The 23,782-nt window shown below is 42.8% G+C and overlaps 1 non-coding gene across 1 annotated transcript; it reads left to right on the plus strand.

The window, feature by feature from the left end:
• The first annotated feature begins 23,143 nt into the window (after positions 1-23,143).
• LOC123820062 lies at positions 23,144-23,251 on the plus strand. The gene has a single exon (XR_006785879.1). It is a non-coding gene; the product is annotated as a U6 spliceosomal RNA (small nuclear RNA).
• The last annotated feature ends 531 nt before the right edge of the window (positions 23,252-23,782 follow it).

Genomic DNA, 23,782 nt, shown 5'->3' on the forward strand with positions numbered 1-23,782 from the left:
TTAAAACAAAGGCCATAACAAGAGACAAAGAAAGTCATTACATAATACTAAAAGGTTAGATCCAACAACAGAATGTAACCCTTGTAAACATACATCCACCCAACCTAATTACATAAAGAAAATCTTGGCGAATTTTAAAGGAGAGAGGGACAGTAATACAGTTGTAGGAGGGGATTTTAACACCCCATTGTCATCAGTGGATGGATTTTCTAGACCAAAAATCAACAAGGCAACAGTGACCTTAAACAACACACTGGATCAGATAGATTTAATTGATATTTATGAATATGAATGAATGAATAGATGAATAAATGAATGAATGATAAAGCCTGAGTCATGCCATATGTTACATGCATGAAACCTAGAAAGAAGGAGTGGTTGAAGTAAGGGAATGAGCAATGGAGGGAAAGTCAAAAAGAGCAAAGAAACTAACATTTGATTGGTCTTGAGGATAAGTTGGTCAGATGGAGGGAGCAGCATATGCAAAGGCACTGTGATATACAAGAACTTGGCACACATCACTACATAGCATGTACCATTTCTCCTGTAGCCACCTTCAAACTTCACAGGAATCAAGAAATTATCCCATGTACATTCTCTCTAACCACCTCAGAATGGGGAGCTACTTCATTCCACCACTGTGTGAGAGGGCATGTCATCACCACACAATCACATATGCATCAAAGCCAAATATGTTCAAGGCCTATGCCAAGTAGGAGGCCTAAGAATAAGTATAATAACACTAATAATAAGAACAACAAAAATAATTCATTGAACACATAATATGTACAGGTACCAAGTGGGCTCTTTATGCTTATTATCTAACTTACTCTCCCAATAAACCCATAGGAAATGGATATTATTATTTCAATTTTATAAAGGGAGGAACTAGAGTTTTGGGTGGGCCAGTAAGTTGGGTGAAGCAGTCTCTGTGGATCTCCATGGTGGGTTAAACAGTATCAGCTAGCTTGATGGAGTCTCAGGTATGGCACCAGCTTGCCAGCTTTGTAGTTCTATAGTGAGAGGCTTTAGAAAAGAAACAATAACCTCTGCTCACGTTGATGCCAGACACTTCAGTTCCTCGTTGTATGCCACTGGTGCCTTTCAAGCTGCTACCCTGGTGCTGGAGCTCGGAAGGAGGGAGTCTGATTAGAGGGAGGGGAAAGGAGAAAGAAAGAGAGGGAGAGAAACATCTATATGAGAGAGAAACATTGATTGGTTGCCTGTCACACACACCCCAACTGGGGGTGGAACCCAAAACCAAGAGCTGGTAACCATGGTGCCCCACAAAGATGGGCTGAAGATACAGTCTGGCCAATAAGAAGCTTCCATCCACTTCCGGCTAAGATGGAGGCATAGGTGGATGCATCGTACCTCCATGCACAACCAAGATTGGAACAACAACAATTTAGAGGCAGAATAACATCCAGAACTGACAGAAAATTTATCTGAATGGAAGTTGGACAGCCAAGAAGTTGAAATAGACCCGTTCATCCAGACCAGTAGGAGGGGTGGAAATGAGTAGCCAGGCATGGGTCGTGACGTGGAGAGCAGAGAGAGTTGGGTGCATAAGGCATCCAGGGGTGTGTAAGGCATCTGGGGAGTGCAAGATCACAGTGGGTGGGCCCGGAGTACACAAGCAGCAGCTGGCAGACCCAGTGAGGTGGCGATTGTGGAGCAGGGAAGAGCACACAACCCAGGATCCCAGGGAAGAGACTGAGGTCCCACAGAGAACAGAGCTACCACCATTGTTTCCTCTCGACCCCACCCTCACATACAACGTCACAATCTAGTGACTGGGGTGCCCAGCCCTGGTGAACACCTAAGGCTCTGCCCCTCACTGTAACAGGAGTGACCAGACCAAAAAAAAAAGAGAGAGAGAGAGAGAGAGAGAGATGGCTCAAACAGAAGAACAAATCAATGCCCCAGAACTCATCCTTTTAAGCGACCAAGAGGTAGCCAACCTATCAGATGCACAGTTCAAAACACTGGTGATCAGGAAGCTCACAGAACTGGTTGATTTTGGTCGCAAATTAGATGAACAAATGCAGGTTATGATAAAAGAAATGAAGGAAAATGCACAGGGAACCAATAGTGATGGGAAGGAAACTGGAACTCAAAACAATAGAGTGGACCAGAAGGAAGAAGAAACAACCAAACAGGAAAGAATGGAGAAATAAGAATTCAAAAAAAATGAGGAGAAGCTTAGGAACCTCCAGGACATCTTTAAACATTCCAACATCGAATTATAGGGGTATCAGAAGGGGAAGAGGTAGAGCAACAGATTGAAAACATATTTGAACAAATAATAAAGGGGAACTTCCCCATTCTGGCAAAGGAAATAGACTTCTAGGAAGTCCAGGAAGCTCAGAGAGTCCCAAAGAAGTTGGACCTAAGAAGAAACACACCAAGACACATCATAATTACATTAGCCAAGGTAAAAATGAAGGAGAGAATCCTAGAAGCAGCAAGAGATAAGGAGACAGTAACCTACAAAGGAGTTCCCATCAGACTGTCAGCTGATTTCTCAAAAGAGACCTTGCAGGCAAGAAGGGGCTGGAAAGAAGTATTCCAAGTCATAAAAGACAAGGACCTATATCCCAGATTTCATTTAGAATGGAGGGGCAGATAAAGTGCTTCTCAGATAAGGTAAAGTTAAAGAAGTTCATCATCACCAAGCCCTTATTATATGAAATGTTAAAGGGACTTATCTAAGAAAAGAAGATAAAAAAAAACATGTGTAGTAAAAGGACAGCAAACTCACAATTATTAACAACCACACCTAAAGCAAAACCAAAAGAAACTAAGCAAACAACTAGAACAGGAACAGAACCACAAAGATGGAGATCACATGGAAGGTTAGCAACAGGGGAGTGGGAGGAGGAGAGAGGGGGAAAAGGTACAGAGATTAAGTAGCATAGATTGTAGGTTGAAAATAGATAGGGGGAGGGTAAGAATAGTATGAAAAATGTGAAAGCTAAAGAACTTACAAATATGACACATGGACATGAACTAAATGGGGGGAACGTTGGTGGGAGAGGGTGTACAGGGTGGAGGAGAGTGAAGGGGGAAATGGGACAACTAATAGCATAATCAATAAAATATATTTTTTAAAAAGGAAGGAACTAAAACTCATAGGCACATTTTCTACCTTAAAGAACTCACAAATGAGTTGTAGAGAAAGGACATTTGCTTAGAAACATACAACTCACAAAAAGGACTAACATTTTTGAGCACTTACTATGTAACAGGCACAATGCCAAGGGCTTTACATGTACTAGTTCATGTAGCTTTGCAATACTCTTGTGAAGTTGGCACAACTTCTATATCCATTTCACAGAGAAAAAAACTGAAGCACAGAGAGATTAGTTGCTTGCCCAAAATTACATAGCTAGTTTAACTTCAGGGCCCATAAGTTTGACTCCCATTGTTTACTTCTTCCCACCTGCGCCGTGCTCCATGGGGTGCAGAGAGCAGCTGATAAGAACTTAGATGTGGGAGCACACACTGTCAGCTTCATGGGTGAGAGTGGCAAAGCTGAGCCTTCTAAAAAGGGTAGGCTTTAGATGGAGAAAGAAGCTAGGGTGGACACAGACTCGTTTCATTCCAAGCTAGCAGTCTCCAAGGAGCTTCTCAGGCTGGCATCCATTCCCTCCCAGAATTCACCCCATCCAAGTTTGATTGTCAATCTTACAGGCTGGAGCACTCAATCTTTTAGCTCACTAAGAAAAGAGTCATATTTTAAAGTCTATCTAATATTAACATTTAGCATATATAAACTTGGAATGTCATTTTATTCATTCTTTACCAAGAATTACATTGCCCCAAGACAGATTAGTTCTGTTTATTTGACTAATACATCCTCTGCTTGTGTAGAAAGCCAAATGATAAAAACAGTTTGTGTTCATTGAGATCTTACTCTGCAGTACACATGTGAAGCATTATCTAAATAATTTAATATATACTGGAATCACACTGAAGTGAACTGATGTGTCCATCTGAACAGGGACGGTCTGGCCAGGTGAAAATACCTGAAATATAATGGTCACCGTGCCCATTTCTCTCACCCTAGCAGAGCTGGCCATAATATTTCAGGTCTGCTGGCCCAAACTCCATCTTCTTTGTATCAATGCCTTAGTGACTCTTTTCTTTATGCATTATGGCTGACCCATGTCCCTTCTGATTAACACATGCTTCCTGTAGGTGTGTTAATACATTCAATCAGGTTACTGTCAAGTCTTGCTGCCCAGGGAACCATTCTGTCACCTGAAGGTGACTTTGCCTATCTCTGCTCTATATAGATCTTAAAGTTTATTCTCAGCAGACGATCCTAGTTACCATATACAGATTCTTGGGAGATGCCTCACTTCAGCCCCCACATACAAGCAACATCAGAAAAGATACCAAACATACTAGAAAGCAATAAATTTTACTGAGGCAGAAAAACTGTGCAGGTGAGAAAAAATTGGAGAGGTGGGTTGGACAGTGGAGCACAAAACATCAGAGTCATCGCTATCAAAAATCATTTGAAAGAGTGCTTTTGTACTGGGTACTGAATGGAGCAAAATGCAAAGGAAAGTACACGTCTACCTATCTATTCTATCTTATCTATATCTATCTATCTATCTATCTATCTATCTATCTATCTATCTATCTATCTATCATCTATCTGCACACACACAGAACACCTGCCCTCTGTGAACTTCCGGTTTAGAGCAGACACAACCTACAGAATCATAAACTCACTTATTCATTTTAAATTCACTTGTTCATTCATTTATTCTACACATATTTGTCAGTGCTTTCTATAGGTAAGGAACTATTCTCAGCAAGGCATCTTCTGGTCTAACAATGGCTCTATCTCCCCCCTCAGCCTTAACACAAATGGAATAGACTCAGAAAGGGGAGAAGAGGAGGAGACATACCCCTTAACCAGACCAAGTTCACCACCTCTACTTTAAAAGAGTTACTGAAGTGGGAAGAATATGAAAGACAAGACCATACATCATTTCTGCTCCAAATCCAAAGCCTAGTTATGGTTAGAAAAAGTGGATCAGATGAAGTTTGAGTCTGATTTGGGATTTGAATTTTAAACTTGACTGAATTGTGTTTTCCTAATACCAAAGGTGACCATAAAATTAAAAACCTTTCCCAAGGTGTCAAGAGACAGAAAAAGAACATTGGAAAATAAGAATTTAAACCAAGTCCATAAACATTTACAGGAATTTTTATTGTTTCAATTCTTCTCAGTCCCACTCCCCTCAGTATGGTTTACTCCATCATCTCTTACCTGGGCTCCTGCAAAACAAGATGGACTCCTTACAAGCCCATCTTCATCTATCCTTGTGCTGATGTCAAGGCATCTCCCAGTCTACTTTCCATCAGATGACAGTCAATCTAGTTTGTTAAAAACTTCTGATTATGTTAACCTCCTGATTAAAATTTTCTATTGCATTCCTACATCTCTGGATAAAGACTAATCTCAACAGTAGAGTTTATGGCTAAAATGGCATACTTGGGAACCAGATATGCTGGTTTATTCCTGGCTCTGCCATGTACTAGTTGTTGGCTAGTAAATTGTTGGCACTTTCTCTGTGTCTCAGTTTCCTCAGTAAAATGAGGATACTAATAGAACCATCATGTCATGAGACAGTTATAAGGATCAAATGAGTAGAGACCTGTTAAGGTCTTAGAACAGTGAAGTGTCCCATGTTGTTGTTATCTTAGGCAACTGGGTATGTGGGGCTTAGGTAACAAAGAGTGGAGTGGGCTTCCAGAGAAGACTGCAGTGGCAAGCTTGCTCCTGCATCCTCACTACCTGGCATTGAGCCTAGCATATAAGAAGTGTTTGATAAATATGTGTAGGTTGGATGAAGGGGTGGATGGGTGGATGGGATACAGTCCTCCTCCTAAAAAAAAAGCTGCTGGCCACAGGCCTTGAGCACCACTTGTACAGGACTCTGATGCCATCTATGCATCTCCCTTTCCTCAGTAATAAAGGCTGCATGCAAGGGGCTATGGTAACTTAGCAACAAGGGCTTCACAGAAATTAAATGCAGACAGGGAGATCAGATACCTGGTCCCACGGTGCATTTGGGAGCAGAACCTGTGCCAGGAGCCTGAACCTCTGTGCCTAGACCTTCAGGCTCTGACTGTGCCTTAGAAGCAGGCCTGGGCTGAGTATAGGGGGTGTCTTCAGTAGGCAACAGTGAAAATGTGGACAAGCATGATATGCTCAGAGATGTGGACCAACACAATGCCCTTTGAAATGCCCAGCTAGACCAGGAGACTGTGGGAGAATAGGAACCTTTGGAATACCAGGCTCAACAGTATGAAAAAAGTTAAAGGTGGGAAGACCATGGAGACATCCAAGAAAAACCTACTTTCAGCCATTAGGTGAGGTTCCAGCTGGTGGTTAGAGGAGAGCTCCAGAACCCTTCCCAAGCCACCAGTAAATAGACAAGATGACTTCAGAATGATGATGGCCAAAACTTGTGACAGCAGGGAAGATAGGGACAGATACAGATAATTGACTGGAAAGTATAAAATAAGGTGCCTACCCCCCGAGGGAGTAGCTTTGGACTGGAGTGAAGGGACAGGGATCCTGTGATGATTTGGGGCATGTGTGTTGCCACTTTGCTCCAGGCCTCAATCTTTCCTTCGTTAAATAAGGCGACGGACCAGACAATTCTCAAAGTCCCTCCAAAGCTCTTTGCTATAATTCCACGCTAAATTCCCACTTCAGCCCATAAAAAGGATTTATGCAATTTGTATTCTGAAAAAGAAAATAAATAAAATGCAAGTTCTTTTTCCCAGCCCCATTCTCTTCTAACCAGCTCAATATTACATGTAACTTGCTTAGAAGATATGAGCCTCCCCCCATTCAAACCACCCACACTCCATCCTGCAAGCTCGTAAGTGCTGCTCATCAAAGTGTGAAATAGGTTCAAAGTCACTCCTCCCGATCTCAGAGTGAGAATGTGAAGCTCTTAGATGAGGAGGAGTCAAGGTGTCTGGAATCTAAAGGACCCCAGGTGGACCCTGTGAACTGTTAACAGCAAAACACCAGTTGTTATTGGTGATCAGACCTCAGTTCAGCAACCATGGTTCTTGAGTTTGGCTAAGAGAGGAATTTGGAGCCAAGGAACTCAAATCATAGCAAAAGTTTATTTAGAAAGTCTCAGAGATAGGAAAAGTGAGCCAGCTGGGTGTGGGCTCAGGAAACAAGTTACAGAAACAAAAGAAGGGCCCTTGAAGGTTAGGAGAAAGAAAGCAAACTACACTTAAGAAGATTTGAACAGGAATGCTCTAGAGAGCAAGAGCATGCTGGGTCCTTTCTTGAGGGTTTTAAAGGTGGAGATTTTAGGGGAGGTCTCAGGGAAGGATCCTAATAGAACACTCATCAGCTTTCTGGGTGTGTCCTTTTAGGGTCATGGTGTCTACTGAATGGTTGGTGCCAGAGCAGGGTGTCATTAGTCAATGCAGCTGGCCCTGAGGTGAGATGTGGTGTCCTTTGCCTGGTTTTGCTGCTTTTCTGGGCATGGAGCTGAAACACAGCTGAGGCCTAGATGTATTTCATGTGGGTCAGAACCTCACTGCCCTTGGGGACTTAATGCTTCAGGGCTATTGTCCGGTCCTTGTTCATTCCTCCCCTAAGGGGGTCTAACCTGAATGACTAGCAACATGCCAGGGGAGGAAAGGTCAGGGGAGGGTCTGAACTTCGTGACCAGTGACGTAAAAGGTCAGGTGTTCTAAATCACATGACCAGTGATATGCTAGGGGAGAAAAGGTCATCCTGGGGGCAAGGTCCTTGTTTTCCCAGTCTTGCCCATTGCTAGGCACTTAGGGCTTTCCACCCTGGTGACCTTTTCTGCCTGGCCTATTGTTCTTGCTCTGCTCATGTCTGTCTAACTGCCTACTACAGAACCAAGCATCTGAAGCCACAGTATGTGTGTGCAAGGTGGGGAAATCAGGGGGTCCAGGGAAGAATCAGATGGTAGGGAGACTCTGGATGGGGCCTTCTTCATTGTGACTGACAGGAACCATAGGATAGACAGATGGACCAATATCAAATAGAAGGGAGTAGTAAATTGTCTTAAACAACAGCCCAAGTGCTGGCTGTCTCAGCCTGGCCCTGGGGCTGCCACCCTGCCTAGTGTGACCAGCCAACCCAGCATCATTAGTGCATGCAGAGGAGGAGGGCTTGGTGTAGGGCCAAGAGGATAGCAAGCTGAGGTGGAATGAGCGGGACATGGGGGCCCAATGCAGCACGGTGGCAGGAGGGCCCAGCAGGCCTGCCTGCTTCTTTCCCAGTGCTGAGAAACCTGTTCTGGGAAGAGATCTTCCCAGGGAAATTCCTGCCAAAAGGTGGTCACCCATAATGAAGCAATAAACAGGGTAATTACTAGGTAATTACTGGCCCTCCATGTGTCTGGGAAACTGTAGGTGAGAGAACTTGGCCAACTTAAGGTTGGTCACCTCCTGTGAGCTGGAAGCCCAGCAGAAAATTAGGCAGTGTGGATGGGCATGAGTGAGGCTGCTTTGTGAACATGCACTTCATCTTTTCTTTCCTCTTTTGCCTTTCTGTCTCTTTCTGGTACAGATTCAAGTCAGTCAGCAAGTGCCTGATGCCTGGGTTTTGGCTGGGAGATAGAGGCTGCTGCAGAGTCTCATTAAGGCCAGACCCAACCCTAACCTACCTTCTTGGTCCCCCCCACATGACTCTGCTCCATCCCAAACAGCTGAGCACCTGAGTTTTCTGATGAAGGCAACTACTTATAAGAATCCAAATCCAGGACCAACCTGAGACAGGCCCAGCTGGGCCCACCTGTAGGCAGAGAACGATCCAACTGTTTTGCTTCAGGCCAGTGACTTGGTGTCAAAGTGCAGCTTCTTGGCAAATGCCTTCTTTTCCCTTCCTCTTTGAATTCTGGGACCTAAACCCTTGTAGCTCCTTTCTTCCACTTAGCTAATCTGGACCAGTTAACCTAGAAAAAAATGGGAGTGATTAAACATGCAAATGTCTGGAATCATTGAAACCATTGAATAAAATTGGTTTGCTCTGACTGAGGAATTGTGTGAAAATGAATGTGATAATTTTTGTGTCTTTTATGGATTGCATGTCACTTTGTAAGTTTAGGAGCATTAAAAATGTATAACATAGAGCTTGTTCTGCTCATAAAAAGATCCTCTTTGGCATATTAAAATTTAAAGTATAGTTTATTCAGGCAGTAATTACACTTTTACTAATTGAATTTACCTTTAAATATTTCAGTTTTTGTAATAAATTGAGCTATGAGATACTAAGACTCAAAGTATTATACTCATTGTGTTTGAGAAATAGCCAAAACTTTGAGAACAGAAGAAATCACCAGTCTTAAAATTAAATGAAAAATAGATTTTGTTTGTTGGTGTTTTCTAATGCCCATAATAAGGACAAAAATGAAGCAACAGTAATATGGTCCTTGATAAGACTTCTTTACATAGATTACCTTATTTGATTTTTACAATAATAGTCTAAGTAGAAAAAGAAAAGCATGTGCAGCCCTGGCCAGTGTGGCTCAGTGGGTTGAGAGCCAGCCTGAGAACCAGAGGGTCTTAGGTTTGATTCACAGCTAGGGCACATGCCTGGGTTGCGGGACAGGTCCTCAGTTGAGAGAATGTGAGAGGCAACCAATTTATGTTTCTCTAATACATCGATGTTCCTCTTTCTCCCTTCCCCTCTCTCTAAAAATAAATAAAGTATTTAAAAAAAGAAAAGTGTGTGCACTTAAAAATAAAGAAAATGGAACTCAGAGAAGCTGAGTGACTTGCTCAAAGTCACACAGGAATGGCAGGGCTCAGGCTTGTCTTTTGACCCCAAACTCATGCTCACTAGCTTTCAGAAAAGATTAGCTTACCAAATGTCCATCATCAGATAAATTGATTGACAAAATGTGGATCTACATACAATGGAATAACATTTAGCTTCAAAAAGAAAGAAAACTTGAATACATTCTGTAACATGCAAGAAACTTGAAAACATGCTAAGTGAAACAAGCTAGACAGATATGTCAAACATTGTATGACTCCATTTGTGTGCAGTACCTAGAACAGGCAAACTCACCGAGTCTGAATGTAGAGTGGTGGTAGCCAGGTGGTGGAGAGGTCATGGGAAGTTAGTATTTAATGGGTACAGGGTTTCAGTCTGGGATGATGAAAAAGTTCTGAAAATAGTATTGGTGATATTTGTACAACATTGTGACATTGCTTAATGCCACTGAATGCTACATTTAAAAATGGTTTAAATGTAATTTTTTAAAAAAGCGAAGATTTCTTGAATATAATTATTGCCTCTAAGAAATTTATTTTATTTGTTCAGCTAGTCCTTTAGCACTTTTTGCTTCCTTCAAATTTTCCTTTTTTTCTTACTCACACACTTCTGAGAGCTAAAGCTTTGCCTTGGTTACTGAAAGATTGCCTTCTATTACAAGCCAATGTAAACCAATTTGGTTCTTTCTGCAGATAGTTGAGGGCATGTTCTCATTCCTAGGTGGTATGTGACAATAAAAACAAGATTCAGGCTGGATTCTCCCATGCATACAAATATTTATTTGCAAACTGGACTCAAAGAGCCAAACTAATAAACTCAAGGAAGTCCCAGCCTTCTGATTTTTGAGGTCTTGTGACAGCACATTGCATAAAGATGTGGCAATATTTGGTGGTGAGTTAGAAGTCAGGCTTTGAAATTCTCTGATTAGTGGCTATAAATAGAACTATTTCAAATCTTAAGGTGCTGTCCCAAAAAAAGCATACATCACCAAGGGACTCTGGAAATGTGTACATCTTTCCCATACAGGGCAGGGAGAGCTCTTTATGATACATCTGGCCAATATACATGTCTTAAACTCTACTTGTTCCACCGAAGAAAAACATTTCTAATATCCATTATGGTAATTAGCAAAACCTCTGGTGTTGATAGGAGATAATAATAGCTGAAGGTCTTGCTGTAGCTACCCGAGTGTGGCTTCCACTTGGAGTCACATTTTCACTGATGACCGCTGTCCATCACCATGGGTTTCACATCCACAGGTTCAACCAACCATGGATCAAAATATTCAGAAAAAATGCTGCATTGTTGCCAACAAGCAATATGTAGTTAGGTCTATGATGGGTGTGTCTAGACTGAACATGTACAGACTTTTTTCCCTTGTATTTATTCCCAAAACAATACAACATAACAACTATATATAAGTCATTTACATTGTATTAGGATTATTAAGTAATCTAGAGATGATTTAAAGTGTATGGGAGGGTTGCATAGATTATATGTAAATGCCACACTATTTTATATAATGGACATGAGCATCTGAGGAGTTAGGTATCCACAGGTATCCTGGCACCAATCACGAGAGATGCAGATGTACAGGGACCACTGTATTCCCAATTAGGATTCTTCACAAATTAAGTAATTGCCCCCTAGATTTTGAATCAAAAGGATATCTCACAGTCAGGGTTGCCAGGTAAAATATATTTAATATTTGGGACATACTTATACTAAGAAATTATTTGGTATTCTTTTGAAATTTACATTTAAATGTGTTCTGTATTTTAATTTGCTAAATTTGGCAACTCACACCCTGTACTGTACTGAAGTATTTTGAAATAAACTACGGACTATATAATGTATATCTTTTGCAGGAAAAAATATTTGAAGTTAATATTTCCCTGACCTGCCAGTGAACATTTTCAAGTCTGACTCTCTTCAAGCTACATAAGGCAGACAGTTCTGAACAGTTTTAACAATAAGCTACTTGTTTTAAAATCCACCAAAATGTAGGGATGTTCCTGGTTCTCCCCATTCTCTCCATGGTCCTTTACTTATAATCTTTTGATGTCTAGAAACATACCCACTGACACTGAGATCAGAATTCAGTGAGAACAGACCCACAAGCAAAGAAAGAAGTTCCTGAATCTCTCTTCTGCGTGTGTGTGTGTGTGTGTGTGTGTGTGAGAGAGAGAGAGAGAGAGACCGAGAGAATGTGTCTTATACTCTTGCATTAGAGAATGGTACTGCACTGCTTGTTTCTGGTGGACAGGAATTACAATGATCTGATATTCTAGGTAGTTTCGCATTAAAATCTTTTCATTGCATAGAGGATTTAGAATTCCTTTGTGGAGGGTGGGAAGGGAGAATAGTAGACAGGATAATAGCACCTTATCTGAAAGATTTTAGCCATTATTCTAAATTAAAATGAATATAATTTTTGCTCCTAAAGTCAATTTTATTTTTCTAATTTTAATTTTTACCATTGGTCAGGGGAAAATGCTCAAGGGGAATAAAAGAACATTGTCCCCCCATTCCCATTCCTCATGTGTTTGAGAAAAAGATAGGAGAAAACCCTTTTCTTTTCTAAAAGTTAGGGTTTAAATGACTCCTCCCAAATGCCCCAGAGAAGGTGAGTGCCTAAGAAAAAGCAGCCCACCCTACATCTGGACTCTGTACCTCAAGAGCTCCTGGGAAAGGTCACTAAGGTGGGCAGGCCCTCTGCAGGGTGCCCAGGGAGGCCAGCCCCCACCCTCACCCCCACCGCAGCACTCCCCACAGCTGCAGCTTAATAAAGCTTAATAAAAGGTGTGATTGCCATGGCAACCTCAGCAACACTTTCAATAGATGGCCAATTATTATTCACTCATTTACTGTTTATTGTAGCGATGCCAATCACCATGCACTCCAGGAGTGTATTAATGGAGATGTGATCTGAGCTCAGGCCCTGGGGGAATGGCATTGTAATGCCTCCTTCATTAGCATATAGTATTCTAGGCGGATGGTCACACAGCCACTCCCTCCGGTCCTGCTGCACCCAGCACAGCCCAAGAGCTAGTGCACACTCACTCGTGTACATACACACACACACAGGGAGAAATGGACATGGCCAAGAGGTCAGTGCAGGACTCACTCTCTTGCAGGAAGGCCTCCATGCATATCCAGATTCCAATACAAGCAGAGGGACAGAAACTTTGCTCAACTCCCAGCTGGTATTTTCAGCAGGAGTTTTATTATTTTCATTCTTCCCTCTGAACCCTTACCCCATTTCAGATTCTATCAACAAACACACTGCCTCCTTAGACCTCCACCAGGCTCTCAGGGGAAGGTATACCACCCTGACCCCCTTCCTGGAGGTCTTTGAAGTTACAGGTTCAGGGCACTGGGGTGGGAGGGCGTTGTGGATAGTGCTCCTCCTTGTATGAAAATGTCTCCTTCTATGAAAACCCTTCACCTTACTCCACGGCCTGCTTCTTGCAATTCCCTTCTTGCTCCTCCCAACCTAGCAACATAAACACACCTCCACTTTCTCTTGGTGAAGCAAGGCACAGGCAGGATGATTTGTTGAGATGTTAATTTGTTTTATTCTGAAAGTAATTTTCTCTCCCTCTTCAAAAAGGAAGCAGAGGTTACAGGAAGACAGCTTCCACCCTGTATTTCTTGGCTGGATTATGGCAGGCCTTCAGAGAGGAAAGGAGTGCTAAGCGCATTCAGGGGAAGAGAGGGATTTCCAACACTGGTCAGAGGAGAGGGTCTTAGAGGGAATGTCCTTTCTTATTCCCAAATCTGGTGGAAAACACCCTCCAGGTCCACACAGGGCTGGAGACAATGTCAGTGGAGACCTGTTTGTTCTGTGCACACCCTGGCCCAAGGGAAAGGGTTGGTAGGGAAGAGTCTCTGATAACCTGGTAAGATGGGAGCCCAACATCAGATTTCATTTCATTTAAAAAGTAAACAGAGTATGGCGACATTCCTTGTACACCAGAGTACATGGTAAAAATTGGCACTGGCTACACAGACTGACAGCTTCAGTTACCAAGGAGACCCACCCAAAGTAGCCTGTTCTTCAGGGGCAGCTGATTCTTGTCTTCTTGTCCTGCCCCTCAATAATGGAATCCTGAGGCTTCACCCTGACTCCTGCAATAGCTCCCACTTGCTATGCCAGTCAGGACTGACAACCAACAGGAGTAGGAAGGTGTGAGATGACTCACTGGTTTTTCTCATCTCAGCCTCTGCCTGAGCTCAGGATGTGGAAGCAGTGTTAAAGAAAAAATTATCGTGACAATTGTTAAAACAGTGAGGAAGACTTTATTCAAGACTATAGCAATAAGGAAGGGATGGGGCTCAACTCCAAATCCAGCAAGGACAAGTGGAAATTTACAGTCAAGAAGAAGAGTGAGGGGGCCAGTGAGTGGAAAATTTCCAATAGGAGACATCAAGGGGAGGGCGGTTGTTGCTGAAGGCAGGTGTGGGTGATAACATATTAAGACTGGGGAGAGTCTCTAAACTGGCTTAGCAGGATCCTTGCTAAAACTGGGCTCTGCAAGTACAGACTCAGAAGCCCAAGGTCATGGCCATGTAGAGAAGAGAGCTCGGATGAGCCTGACAAAAGTTTGGTAGGGAGAGAATATCTGCCAGCAACTACTGAAAAGGAGCTGGGAGCTGGAGGTGTAAGTGTGGTAGGCAATTGGACAGGCATGAGCAGAGCAAGGACCATGGGCCAGGTATAGAACATTATTAGTGCAGAAAACCCCAGGTGCCTAGCAATGGGCAAAACTGGGAAAAAAAAGGACCCCACCTCCAGGGTAACCTTTCCTCCCCCAGCATATTGCTGGTCACGAGGTTTAGACCCCCTGTCTTTTCCTCCCCAGGTATGTTGCTAGTCTTGTGGGTTAAACCCCATTAGAGGGGAAACAAGAGGGACAGAGAAAAACCCTTAAACATTAAGTCCCCAGGACAGTGAGATTCTGACCCACATCAAATACATCTATGCCTCAGCTGAATGTCTGGTCCAAGCCCAGAGAAGCATCAAAACTAGTCAATTAATGCCAAGGCTGACCTTAGGACCAGCTGCCTTGACTAACCTCCTGTTCTGGTAACAATCAAGCAGAGGAGACCATGACCTTGAAAGGACACACCAGGGAAGCTGATGAACATTCTGTTGGGATCTTCCACTGAGGTCTCCAAATAAATATTCTCAAGACAAGGGCTCAGCTTGGCTCTCTCTATGGAACACATCCTGTGTATTTCCCCATGCCCTCTCCGCAGGCCAATTTTCCTTGCCTCTCTTTCTCCTAAGCTCCAAGGGCCTTTCTTTTGCTCTGTAACTTGTTTCCTGAGCCCATTTCTCCTATGGCTCATTTCTTCTACCTCTGTGACTTTCTAAATAAACTTTCTCTTATAGTTTGAGTCTTCTCTCAGAGTTATTTCTTAGCCAGAACTCGAGTACTGAGGTTGCTGAACCAAGGTCTGGTCTGATTCCACCAGTCTAAGACCTGGTGCCATTATGCCACCAAAAGAAGAGCAGAAGAGCAAACTGACCAAGAGGGGATATATCTTTGTTTTGATGCCAAATCAGGTAGCACTCAGTGGGCAGCCATTATGACTATGAAGCAAAGCTCTGAGAGGCTGACTGAATCTATCAGGGTTTCTTGAACTGGAATTAGGCTGGACTCAGGGACCCTAACAGCCAGCACTTCATAAGTCAAGTCATATCAGATATCCAAGAAATTTTTCTGTCCTAGGTCTTTCCTCAGAGAGGGATTCAAATCCTACCTTAACTACTTTGCTGTCTAGTAAGTGTGGGCATGCCCCTCAGGAGTTCAGTGTTCTCCTCAGGGAAGTGAGGATGAAGTGACCACCCTTGGTGTTTGTGGGGGTTAGTCGTAATGGTATTTCTAAGAGCCTCCAGGAGAAGTTCCTGGTTCTCACCCCAGTCCAGAGGACCACATCAGTGGAAGTCTCTTCTTCCAATCCCAGAGCCCCACAGAAGGCCTGCATCCCTCCTGGAGGAGCCACAAAGCCCTGTTCTCTGAGTGATCCTGCTACCTGAGACTTACTTCCCTCCTGTGGGATGGTGCTTATTCTTTCATCCATACATGGCCAACATTTAATCAGTCTGGACAATTCCCATCCCATCTCACTCCACAGGAATTCCTGGGAGTCAATATACCATCTCCAGCTGCTTCTTGTAGTTGTATTGAGGTGCTGAAAAAGAGAGAGAGTGGCCAGACAACAGGGAGTCCAAGAGGCCAGAGGCCCAGGACAATCACAGCATGAGGCAATAGTGGGGCCAAGGCTTTGGACATGATTCTTGACTCTCTATCAAGAGCTCTGAAACAATGAGACCCAGGAGAGGTTTTGAGGAGATAAGGGCAGGCATGCTTAGGGTCCAGAAAGCAGCCTCAGGTGAGTAGAGTGTAGGTAGACAGCTCTGACAGTTTGATGTTAACTCAGCTCAACAAAAGCATCTAGAACATTTTCACGTGCCCTGCACTGACTGTTCAAGACACTGGGAATACAAAGATAAGTCAGACTCATCCAGGAATGAAAAATAAATTCGTTAATATATTGGAGGATGGGTGCTATTCAGAGATCAGAGGCAAGTGGTGTGGTGGCACAGGACAGAACTACTGATTCTGCTGGGAGGGCCAGGAGGGCCTTCACAGGGGAAGTGAGTGTGAGTGTTCATCTGGCTGTTTAGAGAAGGGAGTAAAAACTGTGTGAGCAAGACATAGAGGTGTGGAAATGCTTGGCCTGCTTGGAGAGTGATGACTCCAGCTGGGGGCTGGGAGGAGAGCACCAGAAGACAAGGCTGGAAAGGTATTCAAGGGAAGCATGAAAAGGTCTTGGAAAGGACACTTAGGTTGTTGGAACTTTACAAAGGTCATTTTGATGGTGGCCTGGAGGGTGGCATGGGGTGCAGAAACATGGGGATACCCCTGCAAAAGACAAAGCTAATGCAGAGTAGCAGAGCCAAACCTTTGGAGCAAGGTGGCCTGGGTTTGAGCTCTGACTCCTCACTCACCATAGGATGTTGGGCAGGTCCTTTAGCCCCAGTGATCCCCAGGACCCCTGCTTGTAAAATGGGGATATTAGATTAATACCTCCTCTTGGCTGTGGTGAGGATTAACTGAGAGAATATTATCAGCTACCCAACACAGTGGCCTTGGCTCATGTGGTAGACATTCAATAAACAAAGGTCTGCCTTCAGGCCAAACTGTAGGAGGGATGTGTTTAAAACAGAAGTGAAGGAAATAGGATAATGTCTAGCATATAGCAGACACTCAAAAAATGTTTGTAGGAAGAATAACAAATTGAATCTGGGAGAAGAAGGAAAAGGGAGTCAAAGATGATTCTGAAGTTTCTAGAATAATCTCTTGGATGGGCAGTGATGGTGTCTTGGGGGCCTATTCCTTCTGCTCCCTGACTTCCACCACCAATTATCCCATGTCCTAAAGGTGGCTTCTTCCCTGCCACCACAACCAGACTTTTTCCCTGGAGAGGGTGCTGCTCCTATCTATATTTTGTTTTCTACATATTTTTAAAAGGAAAGGAAAACATATACTCACACAGCCTCAGTCCTCCAGCATTCTGTGCGTGGGTGGCCATTCTAATATCTGGTGAGAGGGGAGAGAAGGAGACTCATGATCAATAGGGAAGGAAGATAGCTTTCCATGTGCCAAGCTCAGGGCATTATTCCACTTAGTCCTCACCATGAATTTGTGAGTTTGGTACTATTCCTATCATTTATGTTTCACTGAAAGAGGAAAATGAAGCCAAGAGAAGGAACTAGTCTAATATCATGGAGCTAGTATGTAGTCAAGGCAGGGCCTAACCACATTACCTGGCTTCAAAACTCTTGCTTTTTCCACTGCCCCTTCTAAAGAGTCAGTGACTGAAAGACCAATGGGAAACAATAGTGTCTTGGCTTCTTGGGGTTGCTATAACAAAATACCATGGTCTGAGTGGCTTATAAACAACAGAAATTTACTTCTCACAGTTCTGGAAGCTGGGTAGTCTAAGATCAAGGCACTAGCAGATTTGGTAACTGATGAGGGCCCTCTTCCTGGTTCATAAACAGTAATTTTTGCTGTATTCTCACATGGTAGGAGGGGCAAGGGAGGTTTCTTGGGCTGCTTTAATAAGGGCACTAATTCCATTCATGAGGACTCCACCATCACAATCTGATTATTTCCCAAAAGCTCTACCTTCTAATACTATCATCACTTTGGGGGGTTAGAATTAAATAAATGAATTTTGTGGGAACACATTTAGACCATAGCAGATACTAAGACAAATACTAAAAAGAAAGTGTCAGAGTATGAAAGACTGAAGAGTAGATTAGGGGTGGTACATTTATGGTGGTCCTATTCTCCAGCCTTAAAGGGGGCTGCATGTCCCAGCTAAAGTCCACCCACCCTTTTCTTGAACAGCAGCAGCTGGACTGAGTCTTGCACTTTCCATCTGACTCTATGACTCTGCACCCTGTCCTCTGAGCTTACCCCCACCTTTCCCCACTAGCTGTCCCAGTGCCCATAGGAGGCTTGCCCTCTTCTCAGCAGTTCCTCCTGTTCTCAAGTGCTGACAGTCCTATGGAAGATAGGCCCACACATCAGGAATGAATCTCCAAAGGAAAATAGGCTGACTGGTCAATCTAGTCACCCTGATGCACATCTCTAAACATCCAAAGGAACTCCTGGGGCCCCTGAGGCTCAGTAGAACCCAGTGAGATCCAGTTAAAGAGGCCCCTTTTATGTGAGCTGCGCCACCATGCCTCATCTAGAATAATTATTATTGATGTTATTGGTGTGTTGTTGAAAATTCCAAGCTTCTAATCATGGCTTGGTCTTTCTCGTGACCAGTCCCCATCCTGAAGCTATCCAGGGGCTCCCTGCCACCAGTCATCTCATTAGCATACAAAAAAATACACTCTTATCGCCCTGCCAGTTCCAAAGGACTTAAAAGCTTTCTGTCAGGAACCAGGATCAAAGAACAAATATGTATTTCTTATCACAGAATTCAATAGCTGTCTGATGAGTGATGAGCTGACTAACAGGGCATGAGGGTGTCGGAGTAGTGCAATCCTCAGGAGGGGTGATTGGATCCCAGGAAGGAGGGCCTCCTGAATTGGGTCCCTGGAGGCTAAGGCCCATCCTCAGCACACAGAAACAGAACCAGGTGATGCCATTGATCTGTGTCTTGGTAGGCATCCTCAAAGTATAATCCTGAGCAAATCACTTAAACTCTCAACACCTTTTCTTCATCAGAAAAATGGAAATGACAATACTCACTCTGTATAAATTACAGGGTTTCATGGGGACTTAATGGGATAATGAACATGAAATGCTTTATAAACTGCAAAGTCCACACAAATGAGGTTTTATCATTAATTGTAGATGAACATGCACATGTGCACACATCCATATCCATAGGCACCCATTCATTCATAAAAATTCTCTTGCTCCAAAGAGAATTAGCATAATGATGCAGCCCCCTGTGAAATCACATGCTGGGACCTCCCCATGCCCTCCATTTTCCCTATGCCATTACCCACTTAGACCGAGTGCATTCAGGAAAATTGAGGAGGGGCTGAAGAGCTTTGAAGAGAAGCAGGTGAGTCTGGAGCACAGACTCCTCAAACCACACCTGCCCATTCTGCTGGGTGTTTGGGTTCGTTTGCATTTCCTTGATACACATGCACCTGGGAACTAGAAACAGCCCAACCCTTCAGAGGAAATTCTTGGTAGAACAAGGTTAAAGCTGGATAGGAAGTTCAAATTCAGCAGCTCTCTTTGGGTGCCACTGTTCATTCATTCATCCTCCCATTCAACAAAATTTATCAAGCACCTACAACATCCATACAGAACTGCACTTGGTGTTGGGAATCCAAAGACAAGCAAGTCAGTCCCTGCCTTTGAGGAACTCCCAGGCAGCTGCATAAACAAGGCCAGGCTGTGCGAAACAGTGAACACATTTGGGAGTGGCAGGCAGCTCTGTACAACCAGGGGACTTTGGCCAAGTACTGCTAGACAAAACAGGGATGAAGGGGGAAAAAGCAGGAGCCCAATCCCCAAAGTCCTTGATCCACACTGATGAGTTTGGACTTTATCCAACATGTGGTGTGAGCTGTAAGGACATTAGGAAAGGGAGTGAAGTGGACTAACCAGATTTCCTTTCCTTGTTCAGGATCTTCCCCTCTGTTTTAATATATTCATCTTCAAAATTGGTAGCAGTTACATAAGTGTACTAAATCCAGTGAGAGAATGAAAAGTTGCAGAAAGAAAACTTTCATATTTTCTCCTACTCCATTTCTATTACTCCTTTACACCAGTGGTTCTCTAAGTGTGTTTCTGAAATAGAAGCATTAGCACCATCTGGAAGCTTGTTAGAAATATTTTCTGATTACAGTTAATAAGACTATATTGTATATTTGAAAGTTGCTAAGAGAGAATATCATAAAACTCTTCGTTACAAGAAAAAATGTGACTATTTGTGCTAATGGCTGTTACTTAGAATTATTGTGGCGATCATTTTATAATATACACCAATATCGAATCATTATGTTGTATACCTGAAACTAATATAACATTACCTGTCAATTGTATCTCAATTTCAAAAAAATTGAAAAAAAATACAAACTGCTCCAATCCCTTCCAGTGATTCTGATGTTTACTAAGGTTAAAAAACACTGCACTGCACTCAGTAATTATCCACATTTCCATGTTCATCAAATATGAACATATACACACATAATTATGCCACTGTTCACACTTGTTTTTTCCTTTTTTAATATATTTTATTGATTGTGCTATTACAGTTGTCCCATTTTTTTCTCCCCTTTATTCCTCTATACCCTGCACCATCCCTCCCACCTGCATTCCCCCCATTAGTTCATGTCAATGGGTCGTACATATAAGTTCATTGGCTTCTCCATTTCCTATACTATTCTTAGCCTCCCCCCATCTATTTTGCACCTACCATCTGTTTCTTATTCCCTGTATATTTTCCCCCATTCTCCCATCTCCCCCTCCCAGCTGATAACCTTTTGTGTGATATCCATTTCTGTGATTCTGTTCCTGTTCTAGTTGTTTGCTTAGTTTGTTTTGTTGTTGTTGTTTATTTTGGTTCAGTTGTTGATAGTTATGAATTTGTTGTCCTTTTACCGTTCCTATTTTTTATCTTTTTCTTTTTCTTAGATAAGTTTCTTTAACATTTCATATAATAAGGGCTTGGTGATGATGAACTCCTTTAACTTGACCTTATCTGGGAAGCACTTTATCTGCCCTTCCATTCTAAATGGTAGCTTTGCTGGATAGAGTAATCTTGGATGTAGGTCCTTGGCTTTCATGACTTGGAATACTTCTTTCTAGCTCCTTCTTGCCTGCAAGGTTTCTCTTAAGAAGTCAGCTGATAGTCTTATGGGAACTCCTTTGTAGGTAACTCTCTGCTTTTCTCCTGCTGCTTTTAAGATTCTCTATTTTAATCTTGGGTAACTTAATGATGATGTGCCTTGGTGTGTGCTTCCTTGGGTCCAACTTCTTTAGGACTCTCTGAGCTTCCTGGACTTCCTGGAAGTCTATTTCCTTTACCAGATTAGGGAGGTTCTCCTTCATTATGTTTTCAAATAACTTCAATTTCTTGCTCTTCCTCTTCTCCTTCTGGCATCCCTATGATTTGGATGTTGGAACATTTAAAATTGTCCCAGGGGTTCCTAAGCCTCTCCTCATTTTCTCAAATTCTTGTTTCTCCATTCTGTTCTGGTTGAATGGTTATTTCTTCCTTCTACTCCAAACCATTGATTTGAGTCCCAGTTTCCTTCCCTTCACTATGGTTCCTTGTACATTTTCCTTTATTTTGTTTTGCATAGCCTTCACCTTTCCTCTATTTTGTGACCATACTCAATCATTTCTGTAAGCATCCCAATTACCAGTGTTTTGAATTCTGCATCTTGATAGGTTGGCTATCTCTTCATCATTTAGTTGTATTTTTTCTGGAGCTTTGATCTATTCTTTCATTTGGGCCATATTTTTTTCATCTGGATGTGACTGTTATGAAATAAGGGGTGGAGCCTTAGGTATTCACCAGGGAGGGGCAACCCATGTAGCTGCTTGGGGTACAGTTTGTGGGGGAGGGGTCTGAGAGGGAATAATGCTGCTTGCTCAGCTCTCAGCTGGCTTTTAGTCATTTCTGCCACTACCCACAAACAAATTGGGCTCTTCTGGTACTGATTCCAAGGTGGGTGGTTTTGTGTGTGTTCTAGGACCCTGTGGGTCTCTTCAAAGACCTCTCCTGTGAGGCTGGAGTTTCTCCCACGGCTGCAACCTTCACAGGTTTTTTTAGTCAGAGGTTTTGAGGCTTTATTTTCCTGCATTGGAACCCTGGGTTGCATGGTCTGTCTCGATCCCCAACTTGTTCCTCCAGTTTATCTGCACACAAATGTGGGACTTCCTGCTCCACTAGCTGCCACCTCCCCTACCCAGTCCACCAGCCACCGCCTGCCAGGAGTCCTCTTCACCCCAGCTGTCTGTGTCCGACCCTCCTATGAGACTGGATGAATGTTTCTTCTTTAATTCCTTGGTTGTCAGACTTCCATACAGCTCAATTTTCGGTCAGTTCTGGTTATTTTTTTGTTTTTAAATTTGTTGTTGCCCTTCTTTTGGTTGTGTGAGGAGGCACAGTATACCTGCCTATACCTCCATCTTGGCCAGAAGTCCACACTCATTGTTTTTTTCAAAATGATATCATACTCTTTCCTAAGCTAGCTGCTTATCTCACATCGTGATATACTCCCTAGTCAATAGATGTGGAACTACCTCATTTTTAAAATTGTGTCTAATTTTCCATTGCATGAATGCAGTAAAATTTATTTAATCATTTATTGCTGAATATTCAGGTTATTTAAGTAAGTTTATTTATTTAATTATGTTGACACCTAAAATAATGCTGCAATAAAATTGCTTTACCTGTTCAGGTAAGTATTACATATGGGTGGTTTTCTTTCTACAGGATAGATTGCCAAAAGCAGGAATGTAAAATCAAAGTTTATGGTATTTTTAATATTAATAGGCATTGCAGCCTACTAGTCACTGGAGTTGTGGCAATATTACAGCCCTCCCATAAAATATACAATGTCTGTTTCATCACATCCTCACCCACATGTGATCTTGTAGCTCCTCAAATTTACATTTTAGAAAGCTCACTATGACAATTCAGTGGAAAATATATTTGATCCAATGAGGGGAGGGGTAAACTTGGAGGCCAAGAGTCCATTTGGGGGACTTTTGGGTTACTCCAGGAGAGAGGTGATAAAGGCCTGCATTAAGAAAGTGGCTATAGGTGCTCACTTCAGCAGCACATACATTAAAATTGGAATGATACAGAGAAGATTAGCATGGCCCCTGCACAAGAATGACACACAAAATTTGTGAAAGCTTCCATATTTTTGTTTAAAGGACACATAGACAAAACCACAGTTGGGTAGGATCGAGGATGGGAGATGGGGATGAGTGGGGTGGGGGGAGTAGTGGTGGGGAAATGGGGACAACTGTACTTGAACAACAATAAAAATAAATTAATTTAAGGAAAAGAAAGTGGATATCAGGTTCAGATCACTTTCACCAATTGACTCATTTAACCTACCAAATAATCTGCTTTCCAGATGAAAAACCTGGATAGTTTGTTGTTGAGACATTGTGATTTGTCTACATGTTGTAGGATTTCTGATCACTTCCTCACCCATCTACAGCCCATTCTAAGGGAACATGCCCCACCCTAACCCTCCATTGCTTAAGTAGCACAGGACCCTGCTCTTCTAGTCTTAGATGACTGGATAAGGGGTGGGCATGGGACCTAAGAGAAACTGACCCATAATGATGTATGGTCTCAGGGGTCAAAAAACAGTCAAATTCTTTCTGGGGTTTGAACAAAGATGTTGAGAGGAAAACTGCCATTGGTGCTCATGGATGGTAGAGCAGC

Source organism: Phyllostomus hastatus, unplaced genomic scaffold (genome assembly GCF_019186645.2).
Source record: "Phyllostomus hastatus isolate PE091 unplaced genomic scaffold, TTU_PhHast_1.1 phas_contig_113, whole genome shotgun sequence".
Taxonomy (NCBI): Eukaryota; Metazoa; Chordata; class Mammalia; order Chiroptera; family Phyllostomidae; genus Phyllostomus; species Phyllostomus hastatus.